The sequence below is a fragment of the Penaeus japonicus genome, unplaced genomic scaffold (genome assembly GCF_977035675.1).
Source record: "Penaeus japonicus unplaced genomic scaffold, GWHDUDI00000001_assembly GWHDUDI00000003, whole genome shotgun sequence".
NCBI classification, from domain to species: Eukaryota; Metazoa; Arthropoda; class Malacostraca; order Decapoda; family Penaeidae; genus Penaeus; species Penaeus japonicus.
This window is the reverse complement of record NW_028234405.1, coordinates 19,919,568-19,944,567: the sequence shown is the minus strand read 5'-3', so window position 1 is coordinate 19,944,567 and position 25,000 is coordinate 19,919,568. Positions and strand designations below refer to the sequence as shown.

General features: G+C 48.9%; 1 protein-coding gene across 2 annotated transcripts in view; it reads right to left on the bottom strand.

The window, feature by feature from the left end:
- Positions 1–25,000, bottom strand: part of LOC122259004 (protein sax-3-like) — a 277,899-nt gene that overhangs the window by 27,994 nt on the left and 224,905 nt on the right. The gene's annotated exons all lie outside the window — the stretch shown is intronic.

The following is a 25,000-nucleotide window of genomic DNA, read 5'->3' as shown; positions in this document are numbered from 1 at the left end:
GCGGGGTTATACTGGGTTCGGGGGAGGAGGAGGAGGAGGAGGAGGGGGGGGGCTGGGTAGACTGGCACGCGTTAATGGGGGGAAATACCCTTTTTTTCCCCAAGTCTCAATGTATGTCACTTCGCTTTGTGGGGATCGCCGGCTGTTCTGTCAGGCTAGTCCAACGCGAACGTAAAACTTTCGAGGGAAAAAAAAAAGAATAATAAAAGGAACACCTTTACAACGTGCATCATTCTATCCATACACAATGACTAAGCGCCTAAAATAACCACCAGAGAATTAAAAAAAAATAATAATAAATAAATAAATAAATAATCGTAAATCGTTGGTGTCCCCGAGTCCCAGTGCACAGCGACAGGAAATACTAGCCGATACGACACCCAGCACAGAGCGGCCTCTTGGCTCTCTTCAGGCTTCCGTTAATTACAACTTGTCATGTGATATCAACACCCGGCCCCTATCCCCCCCCCGCCCCCCGAACCCACCCGTTTCTATCCTGTCATCCCTCCGCCCACCTCTCCCCCTACCCCCTCTCCTCCACTTCAACCCCTCTGTACACACCCGATAGGTCGCGCTCTATAATCAACTTCTCCCCTCTGTGGACTCTCCTTCCATAACCCCCCCCCCCTCTCCGCCTTTCTATCCTTAGATTTCGAAATTATAGTGAAAGGAGAGAGAGAGAGAGAGAGAGAGAGAGAGAGAGAGAGAGAGAGAGAGAGAGAGAGAGAGAGAGAGAGAGAGAGAGAGAGAGAGAGAACCTCGCTCATTATGTTTGCAAGTAATACAATTCCGACCAAAGAATTTAAACACCAAATTCACTTAAAAGCGAACAAAAAAAAATATTTCCACCTTTCCTCGCCATCGGCCCTGGAATATCCACAGATCAATAGACCCAATTTGAAGTAACTATCAATTATCTTCCCTCATCTTCAACCATCCCCCTCCCCCTGCCCCTCTTCCTCCACCTCCCCCTCCCCCCTCTCCCCTCTCCCCTATCCCCGACCCACTCGACCACGGTCCTGTTAATGAGTAAGAACCCGTATAAAAAACTGACGCCTCCCACTGTCGGGATCTCCTCACACCTGGAAGCCTCGGAGACCAACCTATTTCCCTTCTGCCCCCTCCTCCTCCCCCTCCCCCCCTCTTCCAACAAACAAATGATCGATGATGACACACGCGCGCTCCACGGTTGCTGACGAAGATGCCCGCTAAAGTCAGCAGCAGCCGATCAGCAGTGAGGTGGGGCAGGGTGGGGTAGGACAGGGTAGGATAGGGTAGGGTGGTGTAGAATGGGGTGGTGTAGGGTAAGGTAGGGTAGGGTAGGGCAGGAGAGGGTAGGGCAAGGTAGGGTAGAACACTTCGCTCATTACATATGCGGCAGATACGAGTCAGCGGAACTCGTTTAAATATGGCTTTATGAACCGGCTTAGGTTTTAAGGATGAGCTTAAAGAGGGCATCTCTCTCTCTCTCTCTCTCTCTCTCTCTCTCTCTCTCTCTCTCTCTCTCTCTCTCTCTCTCTCTCTCTCTCTCTCTCTCTCTCCCTCTCTTCCGTGTGTGTGCGTGTGCGTGTGCGTGTGCGTGTGCGTGTGTGTGTGTGTGTGGGGGGGGGGGGCTCGCGCGCAGACGACCTTCTATCACCGAATATGAGTCACATAAACGTAACACGAGCGACTGCCGTAACGCGACACCCCTGGACGTGTAGCCACCGTCACCTGGCGCCTCCGCCAGGGCCCTCGCCACGTGGGAGACGACGCTGCTACTTCGCCCTCGCATGGAATAAGGATCAAGCGCGGTTCTGGAATGTTCCATGGGGGTCGCTCCCCCTGCGCGAGGCTCGCTTCGCATCGTCCGCCTTCACGAATTGCGTTTGTCCGTCTCATGAATCCCGTGTATTTTTTCCATCTAAACTCCATCAAAAATAATAAACAAATAAAAGTAAAATGAATAAATAAATAGAAGAAACCTATTTTCCTTCTCCCTCCCATGCCCCTCCGCCCACTCTCCCTCCTTCTCGCACGCCCACAATCCGTCACCTGGAAGGCTCCCTCGCCTCCCCCCCATATCAGAGCCATTGGACGATGCGTTCTCTCCCTCCCTCCCTCTTTGCCATTCCTCCCCCAACCCCGTCCCAACCCTCCACCTTCTCTCAATCTACAATAAGCCTCTTCGCACTATTGTCTCTCTCCTCCCCCTCCCCCTCCCCCTCTTTCCCCTCATCCCTCTTCCCTCCCCCTTCCTTCTCCATCCCCTCCTCCTCTTCCCTCGCCCGCACCCCACCCCTCGCCTAGCAATCCTAGATATGGGCGTTGATTAGCCACTAGAGAGATCACTCAAGTTCAATATTTAAGTCCCCTGCCCCCCCCCCCTTCCCCTCTTCCCCTTTTCTCTTCCCTCCGCATCGAAAAGCTTTGATGTCTCCTTCCCAAAGCCTCATTATTTCCTCCTGTTCCATCCACTCTCTTCTATCCCCCCTGCTCCCCCACCCTCCCCTTCTTTTTACTCCCCCTTCTTTCCTCCCTCCATCCCTATATGCCCTCCTCCTACTCCTCTCCCCTACTTACCTCTTACCTCTCCCCGCCTCCCTCCCTCCCTCTTGTCTCCTCTTTCTGCCCTATTTCCATTCTCTTCCTCTTCTCTTCTCTCCCTTCACCCCCACCCACTTTATCTACTCGAGTCCTTAGAAAAAATAGATCGATAAGCCCACATAGAGAAAGGAACAGACAGACAGACAGGTATAAACACAGACAGATTGGTACATATCCAGTCAGCCTGACATACGAGTAAATATTGCCAATATTGTGGATAAAGACACAGACAGACAAAAAATTATACTAGTAGTAAAGTTAGTAGTGGTGATCATAATAATAACAATAATAATGATCAAATAATGATATCAACAATGCTAATGAAAATCATAACAATCATAATAGCAAGATACATATCGTACAGTTCGAAAGGATTAACCAAGAATGAAAAATAAACAATGAAAAACAAACAAAAACACGAAGGAAGAGAAACCTCTTTTAGCAAGAAAGAAAACAAAACAAAAAATCACACAAAAAAAGTTCATCAAAATTCCGCAAATCCGGGAACGGATTAAAAAGAAGTGAAGCAAAAAAAATTAAAAAATAAAACAACAACAAAAAACAAACAAACAAAAAAGAAACAGATCCCCATCAGTTAAAAAAAAAAGAAAAAAAGAAAAAAAAGAGGAAGAAAGATCCAAAGAGAAAGAAAGAAAGAAAGAATTAAAAACAGAAAAAAAGGAAGAACGTGCTCGAAGCGGCATTTATTTTTCCCCGTCGATAGAAAAGACGCGTTAAAACAATGGACAGAAGAGCTGGGGGCGGGAGGGGGTGGAGGAGGAGGAGGAGGGAGAAGGAGAGGAGGAGTCAGAAGGAGAGGAGGAGGAGGGAGGAGGGAGAAGGGGAGGAAAGGAGGAGGAAGGAAGGGGAGGAGAAGGAATAAATAGTAAGAGATGGAGGAGGGAGAGAGCGAGAGGCCGATTGTTCTTCAGAGCAGAACACAAATATTAGACGTTCTTCAGTGTGCAAGAACAACTCGAGAGTGCTCTAGCTGATGATGCCACAATGATTATCTCTTGTTGAGGATATCCTGAGTGGAGGAGGAGGAGGAGGAGGAGGAGGAGGAGGAGGAAGTAGAGGTAGGGAGGGAAGGAGGGACGGAGGGGCGGAGGGAGGGAGGAAGGGGGGGGGGCGAGGAAGTCTCTATAATCCGTTTCTGTACTTCTATTTTTTTTTTTTTTTTTTTTGTTCTCGCTCTCACTCTTTCTTTCTTTCTTTCTTTCTTTCTTTCTGTCTCTCTCTCTCTTTCTCACGTACTTTCCTTTTCCCTCCATCCCTCACCCTCGCTCTCCCGCTCCCTCTCCCCTTCACACTCCCTCCCCTCCCCCACTTCCCCTCTCTCCCTCTCGGCCGAAGGACCGCCCCGTCGATCGGCCACGCGAGGGGAGCCGAACGGTGAGGCCTTCATCAACGAGGGGAAGTCATCAGGAAGACAATGATGGCTTTGACACGGCCCTCTGCTGACACTGTGCTGACGCTCTCTCATCATCACCCCCCCCCCCCCTTACCTTCCAACGCCACTCCCCATCCTCTTGGAGCTGTTACCCCCCCCCCCCCCCATCCATAACATGTAGCCGTTATCAGGAAGCTTTGCTATTTATGGAAAATGGCGGTTCATTTTTTTTTTTTTTAGGGGGGGGGGGGCAGAGGGCCGATACGGACTGATACATCTCGCTGAAGATGACGGGCGATCAATCCGGTGATAAAAAGACAAAAAACAAAACAAAACATAACAAAGAAAAAGAAAGTCCGATTCACGGAATTTGCGATAAGGATCGATGGAGAAACTATAAGAAAAAACAACTAGAAGGATAAGCATGAAACGAGGGGGGAGAAAAAAAAAGAAAATCCAAAATTCTTCAAAAGGACTCCTGAAAAAAAAAAAAATAAATAAAAACCACATCACATTGCCTTTTTCCATCGCTGAGGAGGTTGACTAGCCGTCGGGCAGACCGCAGTGAGAGGGGAAGAGAGGAGGGGAGGGGAGGGGATGGGAGGGGGAGAGGAAGAGGGAAGGTAAAGAGAAAGGGGTGGGAAGAGGAAAGAGGAGTGAGAAGACCACCCCTTTCACTCTTCTTACCCTTCCCTCATTCCCTTATTCTCCCACTCTCCCAAACACTCCTCTCTCTTCCCTTCCCTTCCCTATTCTTCTCTCTTATTCTCTTCCTTTCCTTCCCATCCCACTATCCTCAACCATCCACCCTCACCCTCACCTCCCCCTATCCCCTCACCACCCTCCCCTCCTTTCGCACCCACGACATAATCCCCATTTCCAAAGGTGTCGAGGCCATACCCCTCCTCCCCTCCTCCCACCACGACTAATGGCGTTTTAGCGTATCATTTCCAAGCGGAAGTTTGACAAGGTGACGACGCCCGCGACGCCCGCGAACGACGGACACATGCAAAGCAGCGGAATAAAACATGTGGAGCCCCCAAGTACAGAAATAACAGGTGACCTTACCTCTTCCCCCCCCCCCTCTTCCTTCCCCATCTCTTCTTCCCTCTCTCCCGCCTCCTCACCTTCTCCCTTTCCCTTCCTCCTTCCCTCTCCCCTCCCTTTTTTTTTTTTACTGACGGGCCATGTTCCTGTTTGGCATTAATCTATTTCAGCTTGTGGTTGCATGTATTTCTTTCTTTTCTATTATATTGATTTGAGTTTAGCTGCACACATACATACATACATACATACATACATACATACATACATACATACATACACACGCACGCATGCACGCACACGCGTACACACACACACACACACACACACACACACACACACACACACACACACACACACACACACACACACACACACACACACACACACACACACACATATCCCGAGCAAAAGGAGAGGCAGAAAAAGTATGGAAAGAAAGAAGAGCAGAAGATGAAGATGAAGAAGAAGAAGAAGGAAAGGAGGAGACAGCGAGGAACTCCTTCGACCACGACTGACCCGCCGCGACCCAGCCGTCCAGAAATCCCATTCCAGCGTCCCTAATTCCAGTCAGGTCTATTGCTGATTTTCCTGTCGGTTCCCAGATCATAAAAATCCCAAAAAAAATCAAGTTCCGAAGACAATCCGTTAAGAGAGGAAATAGAAGAGACAGAAAGGAAGCAAATGAGAAAAAAGGAAACGTTTTTTTATTCTTTGTCCTCTCTTCCCATTCCTATTCTTTATTATTCTTACCATTATCATTATCATCATTATTATTAGGTGGGGAGGAGCGGAGAGGAGGAAGTGGAGGAGGAGGAGGAGGAGGAGGAGGAGGAGGAGGAGGAGGAGGAGGAGGAGGAGGAGGAGGAGGAGGAGGAGGAGGAGGAGGAGGAGGAGAAGGGGGGAGGAGGAGGAGGAGAAGGGGGGAGGGGGAGGAGAAGGAGGGGATGATGAAGATCTCCCCTACCTACTTCGCTTAAGGAGTTCCACCAGGCGCCCTCTGGATGGCTGCCAGGGAAGCCTCAACGAAATAGACCATTCGGAGACATAAACCGCGTCTCCTTACGCTCTCCGTCGGTGTCTTCGCCGGAAAAGTGTGTCATAAATCCCGTTTGACACCCTTTGTTTGTGTCGCGCGTGGACGGTGGCGTCACGTCGGGAGGGCCTTCGGGACACTAAAAGTCGCGGCGGGGATTTTGCGCGCGGTTGGCCTCGCTTAGGAGGGCCGCTGCTTCGCCCTCGCCGGTCTCTCGCTTCTTTGGGCACTCGGGCGCTTTGAGGGGTCCGAGTGCATTACTTTATTCTATATCGATTTCTTTCTTTATATTCCTTTTGCTTTTCTCTTGCTTTCTTTCTTTCTTTCCACTCTCATTTCCTCTCTCTTCCCCGCCTCTCTCTCTCTCTCTCTCTCTCTCTCTCTCTCTCTCTCTCTCCTTTTTTACTTATTCCTACTCCTACTCACCCCCTTCTCTTCTTTTCATCTATTTCCATCGTGGGATTACCTTTACCTTCGCCTTCCCTCCTCCCTCCCGCCCCTCCTTCCCATCCTTCCCGTCCCTCCGCGAGTGTGTGGACGTGAGGTAAGTTATAAGGACAGACAGCTGTGCCCTGCGGCGCGGCTGTCACTCGGCCTATTGTTTTGTGCCCTCCTTCGCCAGCCAACGCCCAGGGAATCATTATGCCCCGCGCTCGGCCCAATAAAACACGCTCGCACCCTCACGCACTTTCTCTCCCCTCTCTCTCGGGCTCGTTCTGGCGTTCAAGGTTTGTTTGTTTGTATTGTTTATTTGCTTTTTTTTTTTTCTGTCTGTATATACCAATTTCTCTGTGTCTATGCCTGTCTGTCTGCCTGCCTGTCTCTGGTTTTCACGAATTGATTAGACTTCCAACAGAATTCAACAGTCCAATCGCTAATCAGCTTAAAAAATAACAACCAGCTTTTGCAATCGTAATTTCAGAAGCGACAGTAGTTGTCAGAGGAACATGCGTGTGGATATAAATAAATCAACAATGGAAAAAAAACTCACAAGCACACACACACACTCCGCATATTCGAAAGCCTTTCATCATTTGGGGGGATCTCGCGTCCTCATCGTCGTCCTGTCAACAGTGATTACTTGCTTCTTTCAACATGCAAAGGTCAGCTGCGAGCAGACACTGTCGCGCTGCTGTATCTGCGCCCGCCATCTTGGCATAAGAAAGATGAGCGGCCGTGTGTGTGCCCCGGCGCTGGCTTATGCATTAGCTGGAGGACGACGCTTGCAACGTGAAAGCATTTATCATCCAAGCAACGTTGCAGAGAGAAAATCCTACCACCACACGAAAATAAATAAATAAATAAATAAAGCGAGACAGAAAGCCGGGATGAACAGAAAATGGGAAATGGAAGTGATTCACGGGGTGTCTCTTCGATTTCCTTCTCTCCTTCGATTAACAACTAAGGACTCGTGGTCAGCGGTCGGGTTACACGGGGTCTGGGGTATGTGCGACGAGTCCTCCAGTGATTCCATCGCACCTGAAGACCCAAAATACCGAAAAAGGAGCGAGCGATGGCCGATAAGACGGGTGGGAAAGCCTGCTCATCTATCACGGACATTGGAGGAAAAAATAACATGGGTGATGATCATGGTAATACAATATCAGAAATAATAACAATTGCTAGAAACAAGAATCACTAAACAAATGAAAAACACCCAAACCAAAGAAACATGATAAATAAAAACAAGTGATATTTTCCTCTTTCTAGACAACTTCCCAAGAATGCCTCATAGGACATACAGGTATTATACCTGGCCATTATGCGGTTATGTTGGCATGTTCTTCTACCTGGAACAGTCAACGCAGCAAACCACTACTTCTCGTCCCCTTAAAAACCTCTGCTTTCCTCCCATTACAACATGGAAAGAGAAACGGTGCCAGTAGCAGGTAGGGACAAAACCTTTCTCCTGCCCCTGCTTCTGCTTATATCGGGGACAAGGCTTACGAGAATCAGACAATAGGCATTCATTCACCAGAGAAGGAGAGAGAAAAACACACATACACACGCACGGACACACACCCATCTAGACACACACACACACACAGACCCATCAATATTCCTCACCTGTCCATTGTCACTGCGGCCAAGGTGTGTAATCGATAACGCTACTGCCCGCCGACCATTAAAGGCTAAAGCTTTCCCGGCGAAGAGAAAAGAAGAGGAGAAGACACCGAAGAAATACTTTTAGTACTTCCGGGTTTGGCGCCTTTGCGAAGAGGATCGGCGCGTTGTCCCGCCGCCCAGGAAGGGAAGGGAAGGGAAGGGAAGGGAAGGGAAGAGAAGGGAAGGCGGAGGCTACGGGAGACGGACGAAGAAGGCCGTCGTAATGGAGGGTTGTGGTGCATTATATTTACTCAGTGGGAATGGATAATATAAGACTACTGCTGGTAAAATATGATGAAAAGAATAATGTCGAATCACACACATACACACACTGTATCTTTCATTTCTTTCTTAGTGCGCGTGTGTAGTTGTACGCCCAAGCAATAAATAACCTTCTTTCCCAGCCCATACCCTCCCCCTCGAAGCCTCCCAATGACATAATGAGGAGCCCGGTATGAATCGTGGCTCATCAGAGGAAATAAAACACGCGAACAAGGCTCACCGGCCATTAATCACAGGCGCCGCGAGATAATCCTAGCTTTAGCGCGAGACAATTTACTGTTTCTTCAGGTCGCCACCAGGGGGCCGGGATCCCACCGCGCGCGTCGCCAAATCTCGCGACTGACAAGCGCAACGACTGCCGACAACGGGGGCTAATAATCGGATGCTTCGGATATCCCAACGCCTTTCCGTCTTTATCGCGGGCAGGGTGTTCGCTATCATGACAAAGGGGCTATTGTGTGCGGCCGTGGTGTTGTTAGTGGTGGTAATGTGGTGTTTGTGAACGTCGACTTTCAAGAGGGGTCTTAAAGATAGGTTACGGATGATAGAGGACAGTTTGGAATTATCTCCCTTTTATTAGGTTCAGTTATATTCTCTTTTCAATGACACGCCTTCATTTTATTCTTCTCGACTTCCACTCCTTCGTTACGAAACCCAAGTCATTAACCAACCCGGCAAAAAAAATCAGATCCGCGGATACGAAAGATCAAGCACCTCGGGGTCACCTGACCTAACGCCGGATTCTTTCTTTTTTTCTTTCCCGCGCCAACGAGATTTTCAAAACACCCACAACCCGCCATTCTAGGTAATCATTCGCATTCTGGCTGGCGCGCACACACACACCTGGGTAACCTAGGGGGCCGCTATAAGCATAAAACTAGTCTATATGTAAATCTTCTGTCCTTCCTCTCTAGACCCCCTTCACCACTACCCCCTAAACGCCACCTGAGCCCGCACGCACAGTCCGGCGCGCGCACACACTTACTCAAACAAACAACCACACACACACACACACACACACACACACACACACACACACACACACACACACACACACACACACACACACACACACACACACACACACACACACACACACACACACACACACACGAGGCAAGCGACTGTTTGTACGAATTCCCTCCCTCCCTCCCTCCCTCCCTCCTGGGCTATTAATCCCCTCGGGTCTGTTAGTTTCCCCGAGAAGGCGATATGGCGGCGGAGACTCTCACCCGTTGCGCCTTGACGGGGAAATCTGACTATTAAGTCCTCGCGAGAACAATGGGTGTGCCCATATCTTGCGGGGGATCAAAACGAGCTTTATTGACTAAATGTCCCGCATATCCTCACATGAACGCACAAACACTCACGTAAATGGTAATAGTCGCAGTAAATTAGAGACCCGCAAGGAGACTATATGTCCTGTCAAAAATCCCCTCTCAAACAATAATAAATAAAAGAATACAAAATAAAAGTAAATATGTAAGATTATACATAAATACATATACATTATCTGTGTGTGTTTGTTTGTTTGTTTGTTTGTTTGTTTGTTTGTTTGTTTGTGTGTGTGTGCGTGTGTGTGTGTGTGTGTGTGTGTGTGTGTGTGTGTGTGTGTGTGTGTGTGTGTGTGTGTGTGTGTGTGTGTGTGTGTGTGTGTGTGTGTGTGTGTGTGTAGGTGTGTAGGTGTGTAGGTGCGCGTGTGTGCGTGTGCGTGTGTTTGTGTGTACTTCGACATTACAGGTAGACATATCGTTATATTCCTCTCCCTCTCCTATCCTTCTCCTTCTCCTTTTCCTTTTCCTTCTCCCTCTCTCTCCCTCTCCCCCGCTCTCTCTCTCTCTCTCTCTCTACGGATATTCGTTAGCGGGCATATTGGAAAATGTTTTAATCCAATCTCCGCCCCCCCTCCTCCCCCCTCTACCCCCGGGCATCGCATCCGCCGTATGATTAAAACTTGCGAGCGCAATCCCGAACTTGCCGCCAACTCGGGCCCTCCGTCGCGTCGGCGGCAGAATACCCCCCCCTCCCCTCCCCCCGCAGAGTTGGGCGATATTCCGAGTTCTATTCGAAGACGCTGCGCTGTCGTATTGAGCGCGGCGATCGTCTTGAAGGGGAGAGGGGGAGGGGGAGGGGGAGGTCTTAAATGGCTTATATTAGATGGTTTCGATCCTTTAGTGTCGGGGCGTGGGGGCCGATACCATCTCGGGGGCGCTATGTGAACAATGCTCTTATTCTCGTGCTCTCGCTTTCTCTTACTCTCTTTCTCTTACTCGTTCTTGTTCTCTTTCCCATTCTCTCGCTTTAGCTCTAACGCTAACTCTCTCTCTTTCTCTTTCTCTATTTCTCCCTCTCTCTCTCTCTCTCAAGTTCATTCGTTACTACTGATCTTTTTCGATGGCTAATGCCTCCACCCCCCCCGTCCGTGGAAGAAGGCGCTTAGAACACTGCCGCTGCCGGAAAGTTTTCTGAAGAGTATCTACATTTTCATCGCGAGAGGGAGAGAGAAAGAGAGAGAGAGAGAAGAAAAAAATATATATACCGTACGCTTTGATAAGATCATGTTGGTGTTATTTCCGAAGCTGACTATACGTAGGTGTGTTTATAAGTTTGAGCGAGTTTGAATCGCCTCCCCTCTCCCTCTCCCTCTCTCTAACCCACTCCCCCTCCTACTCTCTCCCTCTATCTATCCCTCTTCCACTCCTTTTCCCTCCCCCTTTCCCTCTCCCACTTACTCACGCCCGCCCTCCAGGGTCATCAGCATCCTCGAGATGCGGAAGGTAATCTCTCCTCCCCGAGCGCCGACGGAATACCGACTTCCTTCCCGACGCGGCGACAACACCGCGTCGATTCGTAAACAATGCGGCGTCGCGGGATTGGGTTCGTCGCTGGACTCATCGCTCAGAGCATTCTCGTCTTGCAAGATAAGGGAGGGGGAGGGGAGGGGGGGGCCGCCAGAAGGAATCCAAACGCCGGATGCGAGAGAGGATCAGCGAGAGACATCTACAAAGGGAGCTGCGGCGACCGATCGGGAGATACGGGGACGGAGTGAACGAGGTGGTTTTCGCTTTCATTTTTTTATTCTTTCTCTTATCTTCTCTTCTCTTTCTCTCTGTCTCGCTCTTTTTTCTTCTCCCCCCCCCTCTCTCTCTCTCTCTCTCTCTCTCTCTCTCTCTCTCTCTCTCTCTCTCTCTCTCTCTCTCTCTCTCTCTCTCTCTCTCTCTCTCTCTCTCTCTCTCTCTCCATCTCTGTATCTGTCGCATCCCCCCCCTAATCCGCGCGGACACCGTCGCCGCCGCCGCCGTCATCTGGAGAATAAACAGTTGCGGCGAGCGTGGAGCGGCTCGAACGGGGCGCCGCGATAACATCGGCGGGCAGGTGCTGGTCCAGCCCGCGCCCGCACCTCGCCCACTATATTTAGCCGGGGTCGCCTTCCGTGTGCGCTGGGGTCGTTCGCGATGCTGGGTGATGGGGCTGGGGGGAGGAGGGGTCTAATTGGTGGACACGACGGCGAAGCACTGTGTTTAAGTGAACGAAGCCAATCGCAACGGACTCGTGTGCTTCCACCGCTCGCGCAACGAGCGAGACTCCACCAGGAAGCTGAAAATAACCCTTCATTACACGGAGTGACCAAAACAGGAGAAAAAATAGAAAGGAGAAAGAGTTTCTCCCCCCTCCCCATCTCTGTCTTTCTCTTTTCCTCTCATATATACACATATGTACATATGTGATTATATATATATATATATATATATATATATATATATATATATATATATATATATATATATGTATATATATATACACACACACACATATGTATCTATGTATGCCTACGTCCTGCTGTGGAATGATACAGGCTGACGATGATGATGATGACGATGATGATGATGATGATGATGATGATTATATATATATATATATATATATATATATATATATATATATATATATATATATATATGTATGTATGTATGTGTGTGTGTGTGTGTGTGTGTGTGTGTGTGTGTGTGTGTGTGTGTGTGTGTGTGTGTGTGTGTGTGTGTGTGTTTTGTGTGTGTATATATATATATATATATATATATATATATATATATATATATATATATATATATATATATATACATATATACACATTTAAATAAAACCTCCATCCTTCCCACCGTCTACATTTCCCCTCTTCCCCTTATACGTGCGTGTACTACAATATGGTTTAGCCTCCCCGCTCGTGCAACCCCCCCCCCCCGCCCCACACCTCCCCCTCGGCCCGACGCAATCCATCTCTCGCGCCGAAGACACGTCTCCGCCAGCCCCGGTCACATCCATCAAGCGAAGTGTGACTGTTCGGAGCTCCGCCTGCCTTCTCCTCGGATTCCGGTCCCTCACATGGCACCATCGGAGCCATGTAGGGCGTCGGAGGTGCCCCCGGCTCTTACGTCATGTTCTAGGGCATGTTCTAGGGACGCGTCGAAGGGGCCCGCCCGATGGGCTCCACCACCTCCATCCCCTCCCCCTCCCAGACAGGCGTCCTGCATCCTCGGGCTTCTTACAAATTCCTCTCCTTCTTGGGTCCCTGAGCACCGTGTAAACACCTCTTCCATCTCTATAGTTCAGCCTCTCCCTCTCCCTCCTGGCCCTCCTTCCTTCCCTCCCTTCGCCATCCATCTACCTGCACAATGTGTCCCTTCAGCAAAGTCTCCCTCTTCCATCCATCTTCGGCCGCCTTCATCTACGCCTTATCAGCCTCACTCATCTCCCCGTAAGCAAGGTCATGGCCGCTCTATCGTGAGCCCGCGACTCCTAATCTCGGACTTGGTACTTAATGGTCTTCCTCCCTTTGTTTCTCGCCAGAGGGAGGCCAGTGTCGTCGGTTTTTCCCCTTTTCTATTTCGTCTTATATAAATAAGGAGTGTAATTTGCGGGTGGTGTAATTATCAACACAAGGCGATGTTAAGGTATCCCTGAGGGCGATCTGGACTTCGTACGGCCAAAGATAAACACACGTAATGAGAGGGTTTGCCTAACGGCGGACGTATCTCAAGGATCGGCTGCAGGAGGACAGGCCTTCCGTCAACCTGAGACAAAATCCACACATTATGGGGTCAGCCTGCACGTTGGGGTTGGGGGAGGCAGCATACCAACAAAAATGATTTTATCTAATTCTTGAATATAATTGGCAAACAAATAAACCATTTACATATCAGTTAGAAGCTATCTACCTATCTATTCAAGGTAGTGTGTTTATTTAAGTGTACTGATGTCATATGTCAAAAAGAGCCCAAGTTCCGCTTCCTGACGGGCGTAAAGCTCCGCGCCAGCCCGTAGAATGTACACAAGGTCAGGATGTTATAGCAGGCATTATCACCACCCAACCACACATCACCATAACTTAGGGCGCTCACCACAGCCTTTCCACCTGCCGCCTCCACATCACAACAAGCCATCGCTGCGCTCACAACAAGCCTCACGACAGCTGGCGTCCCGACGAAAGCTTCACGGTCGCTCAGCTCAACCGACACATCAACAGACACATCAACGGGCGATTCCAAACGCCTCGAAACGAGATGTGAAACGGTTTCGAGGGAGTGACGTGTAGGCGAGAGCAGGAGAAGGACAACAGGGAAGAGAAGAAGGAAGAAAGGAGGAGGAAGAGGAGACAGATAATGATAACAGTACCATCAACCAAGACAATGAAAATGATTGATGATGATGATTATGATGGCTGATAATGCTCGTAGCAGTAACAGCAACAATACTATTACTACTACTACAACTACTATTACTACTACTACTACTAATAATAATAAAAGTAATAATAAAAAAAAAAAAATAACGACAGAATTGCAATGATAACGAACGACCAAGACGGAGAAGAGAAATGCGGTGAAAAGGAAAGGGTTACCGTGATGCAAGTCAACCCAGGTCAGTGAGGGACGCGGAGGGATCGTCAATCAAATATTGGAAATGCAATCGGTTGACATACTGGCCGACTTGCAAATTGCACGAAAGATGCGATATATAAACATGAGATAAACTGATACCTAAACCGAAATCAATAAGACCTTGAACTGCAGGCATCGCATCGCAAGCACACGAGCACGCAAGCAAACGTTATCTATCTTCATCGCTTTCCCTTCTAAAGAAAAAAAAAATGCAGATAAAATACCGGAAAAAAATGCATATACATCTCTCGAGGAATGGAAGGAGGGGAGAAGAAAAACAAACTTGGGAGTATATTGAAAGCAAACGCAGCCTCAGCATCCAGCTAGAGAAACACATCAAAATTCATCCCTACAAAGGCCAGGTATTTTCTCAATGTCGGTCGGATCTCCAAGCTCTTACATTCTCTCTCTCTCTCTCTCTCTCTCTCTCTCTCTCTCTCTCTCTCTCTCTCTCTCTCTCTCTCTCTCTCTCTCTCTCTCTCTCTCTCTCTCTCATTTCCTCCTTTTCCCTTCCCCTTCTTCTATTTATCTTTTTCTTTTTCTTTTTCTTTCTCCTTCTCCTTCCCCTTCTCTTTATCTCTTTTCCTTCTCTTTCTCTCTCTCGTTCTTTCCTTTCCCTTTTTTCCTTGTCGTCCTTCTGTTTCTTTCTTTTTCCCCTCTAACTCTTTTCCTTTCATTTCATTTCATTCTATCCCTCTCTCTTACTCTCTCTCCCTTCCTTTCCTTCTTCCTCTTCCTTTTCTTTTCCCTCCATCCCTCCCCCTTTCCCTCTCTTTCTCAACAATTCGATAATAAAAAAAAGGAAAATCAAGCACAATAAACCGACAGCCATTAATGGTGCTAAAACTCGAACATTCCCTCGATATTTCCCCTTTCTTTTACGGGTTTTTATTCCTGATCGAGATATAAAACAACGGTTTAGGAGATCAAAGGAAGCTCAATTTACAATGCCTATGCGAACCTTTTTATCTTTATCATATATATTTTTTGTGGGGGGGAGGGGGAGGGGGGATTCAAGGATATACATGAATAAATCTTTTAAATTATCTCTTGTATAAATGATCAGAGAAGGAGGATATATGTACCGTCTGTAGATTTATAAAAAGAGGGATGGAATAGGGTGAGGATGGAGAGGAGGAGGGAGGAGGAGGGGGACGGGTAATAACGGAGGGAAGGAGGAAAGGGTGAGGTAGGGACGGAGGGGAGGGGAAGGGGGAGGGTAAGGACTACTATGACTTGCCCTCACTAACATAAATAAACTAACCACAAAACTCCTTTCCACTCCCTTCCCTCCTCCCCTCCCCCAGGGACTAGGCCGTTCACAAACCGGGTTCAAAATGTATCTCGTGTCCTTTCGTCCTTCTCATAAACTCCAAGGCCTCTCTCACTCTGTCTTCGGGACCGGTGAGGAGGTATCAATCCTCCCTCTCCCTCTCCCTCTCCCACTACGTTACTTACTCTCCTGCTGTATGGATACTCCAGGGAAAATCAGTACACTCCCAAAATATAAGGATGATTCGAATACGTCATTTTCCTTCTTGATATGACACTCAAATAAAAAAAAAAAACTAAATAATTAGCAACTACGATTAAATAGTCTAAAATAAATGAATAAATAAAAAGAACATCTAAATAATTTACGATCAAATGACCATTAAAAAGAACTAAATAATTAACAACTATTATCTAATCCCCCCCCCCCAAAAAAAAGACCCCACACCATCAACCAGTAAACCCTAAACCCCAACTTCCTTCAACTCACCCATTCACCAAAACTACCCCTTCCCCTTCGCCCTTACCCCCCCCCATCCCCCCCTCCCTCCACCCACCCCCAACCGACCTAAAGAAAAAAAAGTGCCTCATCATCCTTCAACCCGAACGCAGGCCCTCCTCCCTCCCACACTCTCACACAAACACGGTAATTGTCTCTCGCGTTTTAAGGTCACCCATTCCCCATAATTAGTGATGTCCCTCTATCGTCGCCCCGCCCTCTTAACGAAGACGCCGCGCACCCTCTTAGCAAAGGAGGGGGAGGGGGGAGACAAGAAAGGGAAAGAGAGAAAGAAAGAAAGAAAGAAAGAAAGAAAGAAAAGAAGAAGAAGAGAGAAGAGGCTATTGTCTGAAGAGTGTTAGAGTTTGGTATTTTGGGTATGTGGCCACGATCATTAGTACGGTGTAAATGGCATAGTTTTCTGTCGAGCAAAGTGTTCTACGCACTACAGAAAGAAAGAAACAGCAATAATAATAACAATGATAATAACGATAACGATGACAATAACAATAACCACAACAACAATCGTGACAATAACAATATTGAAAAAAGTAATAAAATCCCAATACTAATAACGATCATAATAACAATACCAAAAACATAAGAAAAAAAGTAATTAAAGTGTCAGTGCCTCACGCCCTCCCCTGCCACGAAGACACCTGTAGAATGCCGGTCGTCTGCAGCGCGTCTCCGCCCGCCCCGAGATGGGAGCGAGATGCAGAAGACCTCACGCACGCAGTCCAAGCAAATTTGGGAGGGGGGGGGGGCGAAGGAGGGAGAGGGGAAGGGAGGAGGGAGGAGAGGGGGAGGGAGGGAGGAGGGAAGAGGGAGGAGGGAAGAGGGAGGAGGGAGGGCGGGAGGGAGGGGGGAGGAAGGGAGAGAGAATTCTAACTTTTTTAAATTCTTTTCCTTCCTTTCTTTATAAGCCTCTCTACTACCTGTTTCGCTTTAATTCGTCTATTTCATTCTATCATTCGCGTTCTTAGTTCTCCGTAAATTATTGTAATATAAGTTTTTTTTTTCCTTTTTTTACATTATTTTTATTTTTTCTTCCTTTTTATCTTTATCGATCTTTCCACCATATCTAGCAAAGGAATGCGGTGGCTCGTTCGCAAGGGATAGATAGCTAGATAGCTCAACAGACAGAAGTACAGATAGAAACATAGACAGACAGACAGACAGACAGACAGACATAGATAGAAAGCCAGATACACAACATGGAATAACAGCGAGGCTTAGAACGACCGGTAGGGGATTAAGAGCAGGGATGGAAGGGGTAGAAAATGCCATGTTGTGTACAGAGTCTATCGGTTCTTATAGAAGGGGGGTGGGGGTGGGGGGTATCGGGTACTGGACACTGTTGCAATGTCCGCTTTGCACTCAGTTTTCTAACTTTTTTCCTCTCTCTCTCTCTCTCGTGATCACATTTAAAAAATATTTTAATTCCCTACAAAAGAAGACTTTACTTGCATGTTTCCCCCTTTTTTGTATTTGTTTTGTTCCCCTTTATTCAACACTTTGTTTCTCTCTTTATATCCCCCTTTTTTTATTCAACGGAGCTAAATATTCTGTGCAACGAATTCAGCTTCCAAAAACGAGGAAAGTTTACAGCACACTTCTCTTTGGTTTATGGACGGTATTGCGGTAGCGGCATCCATGAGTGTGCCTCTACCAACGCTCTCTCCCCTTTCCCTCTTCCCCTCTTCACCATCCTCTCCCCTTCCCCTCTTTCCTTTTGCCCCCAAACCTCCTTTTCCTTCCCTCCTCGCCCCTTTCCCCTTCCTCTTCTTTCCTCTTCCCCTCCGTCCTCCTTTCCCCTGCCCCTCCAGTCTCCTCTCCCCTTCCCCTCCATCCTCCTCTCCTTTCCCCTTTCTCCCTTTCCCCCTTCCCTCTTTCCCCCTTCCTCTCCCCAAAGTATCGGCGAAATACCCAGTGAATATCGCGGATCAGTCAATTAATTACAACCACACAAACTTTGGCTGACGGGCGACAATGCTGGCTTGGGTTCCCGCTTCCCCGCCTGAGGTAGCGAGGCGGGTCGAGGTGAGTGTGAGGAAGGGGAAGAGACCGTTATATATATATATATATATATATATATATATATATATATATATATATATATATATATGTATATATTATATATATATATATATATATATATATATATATGAGAGACGAGAGAGAAGAGGGGAGAGAGAGAGAGAGAGAGAGAGAGAGAGAGAGAGAGAGAGAGAGAGAGAGAGAGAGAGAAGCAGAGAGAAAAAAAATCCTCCACTTACCTCCCTCCCCCTATCCCTATTCCTATCACCCCCCCCCGTCCCCTCCCATCCACCAAAGAAGAGGAGAAAGAGGAAACACAACAACGAAATAGCAGTATTATTTTCAATCTCGAGCGGGCGCCCTGTCTAGCGGCGACACACAAGCACCCACCGCCTGCCAGCATTCCTTGGCGGGTGCCGGCGACAGTGCCAATGTCCTGACACCCAACGACTTCCTCGAGTGCCGCCGTTGGCCCCGGCGAAGTCATCGCGTTCATTATCCGTTCGTCCGCCTCGCTGCTCGACGCGAAAGCTCAGACGACGCGGTCCGCATTCTTGGTCGCTAACTGTTTTCTTCTTTTTTGGGGGGAGGGGGTGAGAGAGGGAGAGAGGGGGGAGGGGGTGTACTTAATTGTTTAAAAGAAAGTGTGAGGGAAAAGAATTTACGAAAGAGGATAGAATAAAGATCAAAATATTGCAGGGATGAAGTGAGGGCTCTTGTGAACGTAGGAGGGGGGGAGGGGGAAGGGGTTCTTCGTCTTCTTGTTCTTCTTCCCTTCTCTTCAATAGCCTCTCCTCACTCTCCTTTTTCCTATTCCCCTCTTCCTCTTCCCTCACCTCATCCTCATTTCCTCCCTTCCGCTTCCTTTCTCTCACCCTCCCAATCCCTCAGTCTTCCCCTCTCCCCCCTCCACGCATCCCCCCCTTTGACCAGCCTCCCGATCAACACATCACCTGGTGACTCATCGTTTTACTCATTGTTATTCAACTCGCGTCTCGCCTCTCTCACCGCGGCTCATCATGCGCTAATCACGGAGACCTGGTTGCTGAATGAGTCGTGAATCACAGGTGGCTTCAGCCTCTCTCTCTCTCTCTCTCTCTCTCTCTCTCTCTCTCTCTCTCTCTCTCTCTCTCTCTCTCTCTCTCTCTCTCTCTCTCTCTCTCTCTCTCTCTCTCTCTCTCTCTCTCTCTCTCTCTCTCTCTCTCTCTCTCTCTCTCTGCTTTTACATCTATCTCTACCTCTCCTCTATCCCTACCTCTCTCACACTCCACTTCCTCTCTCACTCTCACTCCTACTCCTACTCACTCACTTCTTCCCTCCCTCCCTCCCCCCTTTCTCCTGAAGTTCACCTGGGGTTTCTTAGCTATAACATATGCAGATTTCGCTAACCCTGTCTTGTTGGAATCTGAGAACGGGTGAGAAAAGTAGTCCGTCTGGCTGTCTCTCAATAAATGAATAAATAAATAAATAAATCGATAAGTAAGTAAATAAGTAAATAAATAAATAAATAAATAAATATATATAATAATAAATATACATATAGACATAAATAAATAAATATATAGATAAATAAACAAATAAGAATAGAATGGTAATATATGATAATAAACAGATCCGCAGCGAACTCGGGTGTCCCTCGCGGAAAGTACGAGAGGAGTTGCAACAGTAATCCTGTACCTGCAACACCAAATTGTCCTTAGTTCTCCAGACCCATACACCCAGCCCCTCCCTCCCCCTCTATCCTTCCCCACCCTCACCGTACACCCTCCTTTCTACCCCTTCCCTTATGCCCCATCCTCCCGTACCCTCAGCCCTAACCCCTTCCTCTCCCCTCCCTCCCTCCCCTACACTCACCTTCCTCACCCTCTCCCTCTCTTCCACATTCACACTCTCCTCCTTCCCCATCTCCCCACCCCCACCCCACCCCTACCCCCTAAGAATAATCGAGAAAAAAAGGACCAAGAATTAGGAGGAGCGGGCGGCCCCCGTAAAGCTCGCGGACGGACCGGACCGGTCGAGCGGAGGAGACGAAGGACGCGGCGAAGGCGGCCGGGAGGATCCTGACGCCGGAGGAGAGATAACGCAGCGGCCGACAAGACGGATGGTGGGGAGGGGGAGAGGGAGAGGGAGAGGGAGGGGGAGGGGGGATAAGAGAAAGGGGAAGGGGGTAGGATGAAGAGGTAGGGGAAGGTGATAAGAGGAGTGGGTAGGATGAGGGGGTTGGGAGTGGGGGAGAGGATTGGGAGGTAAGGGGAGAGAGAGTAGGAGGGAGGGGTTGAGATATGAGGGTAGGGGAAGGGGGTGGGATGAGGGGGTCGGGGGGGGGGGAAGTAGTAAAGGGAGGGAATGAGGTAGGGTGGTAAGGAAAGAGAGTAGAGGGAGGGTGTACGGAGAATGGGTAGGGGGGGTATGGAGAGGGGGTAGGGGGAGGGGATAGGATGAGAGGAGAGAGAAAGGTGAGGGGGAGGGAGGGGGGGGAGGGATGGAGGCACTATGCCCTACCGCTTGGGCACTACCGTCGCCTTCGGTTTACGAGAGGGAAGATAGGAGGGGAGGGGGGGGGCGGAGGTCAAGCAAATCTGTGGCGAAGGGTAACAGGATATACCAACTCCTTTCCTCCCTTTTGGTCTGTCTCAAAATTATTAGGCTAGAGATCCTCTGGGTCGAGTAAATATGCATATTTGGATGCTTTTCAACGAGTGCACCATTTCACTGTATGCATTTTTTCGCAACTTTTGTGACTTATATATAAGATGTGCATACAGTATGTGAATGTTAAGGCACACATATGTAATAAACAAATAAATAAATAAATAAATAAATGTGTGTATGTGTGTGCATATACAAGTGTATACTCACACATACAAAGGCAGCCAAACCGAGTTAATCTTGCGTCATACGTTCAACGAGCTGGTTCCCGACAGCACGTCACAGTCGCAGCCATAAAGTTCTTGAGGTGAGGACATATTACGCAAAGAGGGCGTGGCCTCCGTCGCCCTTTGTGTACCCCATAAATATCACGTTTATCACACGTCCCGCCTCGCGTCCGCACACATGGCCTCCCGGCGCTCCCTGAAGTCAGTTGCATGGCTTGCAACGGTAGAGGGAGACTCACCTTGGTGGGATCTCGTCTTGGGCGGAACGGGTCATGAACTCGTCTGTTTTTTTCTCTGTTTTCTATCTATTTTTTATTCATTTATCTATTTATTGTCTGTCTTGTCACTTCTCATTAGTAATATTGTGTGTGTGTGTGTGTGTGTGTGTGTGTGTGTGTGTGTGTGTGTGTGTGTGTGTGTGTGTGTGTGTGTGTGTGTGTGTGTGTGTGTGTGTGTGTGTGTGTGTGTGTGTGTATGTGTGTATGTGTGCATGTATGTGTGTATGTATGTGTGTATGTGTGCGTGCGTGTGCGTGCGTGTGCATTTGCATGTCTGAAGGTGCTGGCGAGCGTATGTTTATATGTGTTCATGTCGGTTTCCATACATATACACACGTTGACAGACATTTGGCCTATCATCTACCGCTGCACACACTTGTATATACAGAAAGCATTATCATCCGGCCAGTATAGACACACTCGAGAATTATTGCGGACACTAAGAAGCCTAATAGTGTTAAGGTAAACAGGTCTTCATGGCTCAGCTCCTGTGACATGACACCATGAATCAACACTGTAAACAGGCGGCTTCTTCTTGCACCATCACGCCGCACGATGATGACCATCTTCAGTGACAACGAGTGGACCACATCCTTCCTTCCTTCTTTCTCTTTCTCTCTATCTCCTCTCCTCTCCTCTCCTCTCCTCTCCTCTCCTCTCTCTCTCTCTCTCTCTTTCTTTCTTTCTTTCTTTATTTCTTTCTCTCTCTCTCTCACTCCTCACTCCCTCCCATCTCCTATTTCCCCTACCCTCTCTCTCACTTTCTTCTCCTTACCACCCTCCGTCCCTCTCACCTTCTCCCTCTTCCTCTCTCCTTCCTTCTTTCTTCCTTTTAACGCCTCCCCCTCCCGACTCCCACACACCTGGCGGACGGTCCGGTCGACACAGCCTAGCGGGAGCTGATGGTGTACGGTGCTTTTCTACAGGTGCTCTGGGCCCACCTTCTTCTCTGCGAGGAGGTGCTTTTATATTATCTGTGTTGCTGAGGTGTTGCCGGGGAGTGAGGAGGGGGAAGGGGGGGGGGAAACAGGAAATGGAGAGGGAAGAGGGGGAGGAGCAGGAGTAGGGAGGTATGGAGGGAAATGGAGAGGGAAGAGGGGGAGGAGTAGAGAGGGATGGAGGGAGGGTGTGGAAAGGGTGAGTGGGGAGGAGAGGGAGGGGAGGAGAGGGGGGGAGAGGGAGAGAGGGGGGAGAAAGAGGGGAGAGGGAGGAGAGAGAGGGGGGAAGAGGGGGGGGAGAGAGAGAGAGAGAGAGAGGAGAGAGGAGAGAGGGGAGAGAGGGAAGAGAGAGAGAGAGGGAGAGAGAGAGAGAGAGGGAAGAGAGAGAGAGAGAGAGAGAGAGAGGGAAGAGAGAGAGAGAGGGAAGAGAGAGAGAGAGGGGGAAGAGAGAGAGGAAGAGGAAGAGTAAGAGATAAAGAGAAAGAGAGAAAAGAGACAGGAGAAGAGAGAAAGAGAGACACAGGAGGAAGGGGAGGGGGAAGAGGGGAGGAGGGGGAGGAGAGGCCTGAGCACAGCTGGCGACTCGTCCCTCGTTTTTCACGGCCAAGCCATCTTTAAAGGGTCTTGTTTACATGTAAATGCATTACTTGCGCCATGTGTGTGTACTTCGTAATGCTGAAAGGGGGCATAAAGTCGGGGGAAAATATATTACACAAAGAAACCCCCTCCAAAATATAAGCAGTCGAAAAACACGCACACACCAACCAAACAACTGAAGTATGACGCCAGAGGACATTCTCAACACCGGTCGAGGCAAGTTCGGCCGCACATGATATGAATTCCTCGCCCTGTAACTTTCCGGGCAACAACTATCGGCAAGCAAGCATCGCACCCTCGCTGCCGGTAGCGGAAATACGCCAACAACGACCGAAGAAGAAGAAAAAAGTACATCGTGATGGGGCTAAGGCAAGACGAGTGCTGACAGCGCCTCTAGTGGCCGGTGTCGACACTGCGATACCAGGTATTGCCGGAGTCTGTTTATGGCCTATTATTGCTTAACGAGCCTGGTTGTGGCGTCTAACTACGTTATACAACCCCCATTCATTATCCTGATGACTTTGTTTATTTTTCTAAAAGGGCGCGAAGGTAAATGTTAACATTATTTGAATATCGCGACTTTTCTCTCTCTCACTTTCTTTATCTTCTTCCTACTTGTTTTCTCTCTTCTTTGCCATTCACCTTCTTCCGACTACAATACCTTGCTCTTACAAATCACCAATTTCACTTACAATGAAGCGCATAGCAAAACTTCCACCGAGTATTCTGTGCTTGCGGACTGGACGGCTAACCAGGGGAGCGGGGAAGGGGAGGTGGGAAGGGGGGTTGAGGCTACCTGTGAGGCCTGGGGAGGGGAAGGGTGGGGAAGGGACGAGGAGGGTCGAGGGGGAGTTTGGCGATTCTAGCAACACGTTCACTTTCGACAAAGTTCACCTCGCTACGTATCGCAAGAGAAAAAGCAAAACCCAATTATAAAAAGGTGAACGCTCGGGGTTCTCAAAATGGATCCAGGTGAACGAAAATGTAAATCGATCCCCGGCGCAAGAGGGGGAGGGGAAGGGAAGGGGAGAGAGAGGAGAGGGTGGGGAGGGGACAAGGAGGGGGAAGGGGGAAAGGGGAAGTCGAATGAGGGGGAGAGGGAGGCCAAAGGGGGTGATCTAGGATGCCACGAACACAGGGGAGTCCCTCACGTACGCCACTTACCACTTGGTGACACGTTTATGCCTGACACATTATGGTGCTCCAGCTGCTAGCGGCCGTCTGTCGAACTCCCTCTCGGAGCTGGCGACTACGAATCATAAACGTATCTATTCGCTTGCGTATTCCGGTGCACGTGTACATTTGCCTCACAAAAACAAAGAAACACTACAAAGATTACACGATAGTATCCAACTCCTAACCTTTCCTTACCCAACAGAACACTTCACCTCCCCCCTCCCCCTACGGGCGCTCCTGGCTGGCTCCACCTCCCCCTTCCACCTCAACTCCCTGCCTGGGTTTGGGCACGGTTGATCGAGTTACTCGAGGGTACGTCAGGGAAGCCTCACTCTGCCCCTCGTCTTCGCCCCCGATGGCCCGTCTCCGAGGCCTGTCTTCGTACAGCTTCGCCCGTCACTATGAACTGCCTCACTCTTTTTCTGTTGTGTATAAAACAAATGCTGATCGTGTGATAATTCTTTTGGCTGAAGTCACACCAGAAATGGGAATTACATACTTGTTTACCAAACCAGTCAACGCGCCTAGACGGTGGAGAAAATACAAAGCATTTGCTAACCGCTCACAACGTCCTTTCTGTCTATGCATTAAGCAGCCGTTAAGCGCGACGGCAGCGCCTGTGTGCGGAGGGGGCGGGGGTAGGGTACTCCCCATCACACGCGACGACGGACGCAGATGCCAAGCAGTTCACGCCGCGGTGCCACGGTGCCATGCGCCCCTGAAGAAACGGACAGCCCTGCTTTGTTATCAACAACCCGCCTTACGCATGACTGGCAGACTCTGAACGGCCGCCGACACATTGCTGACAACAGCTGACGAGTGCTGACAAGAAAAAGAGGGAAGGGGGGGGAGGGAGGCGCGCTAACACCCTGGAAGTCAACACACCTCAGGAGACAATAAGCTTTATTCTTCTATGTGGAGGGAGGGGAACGAGTGGG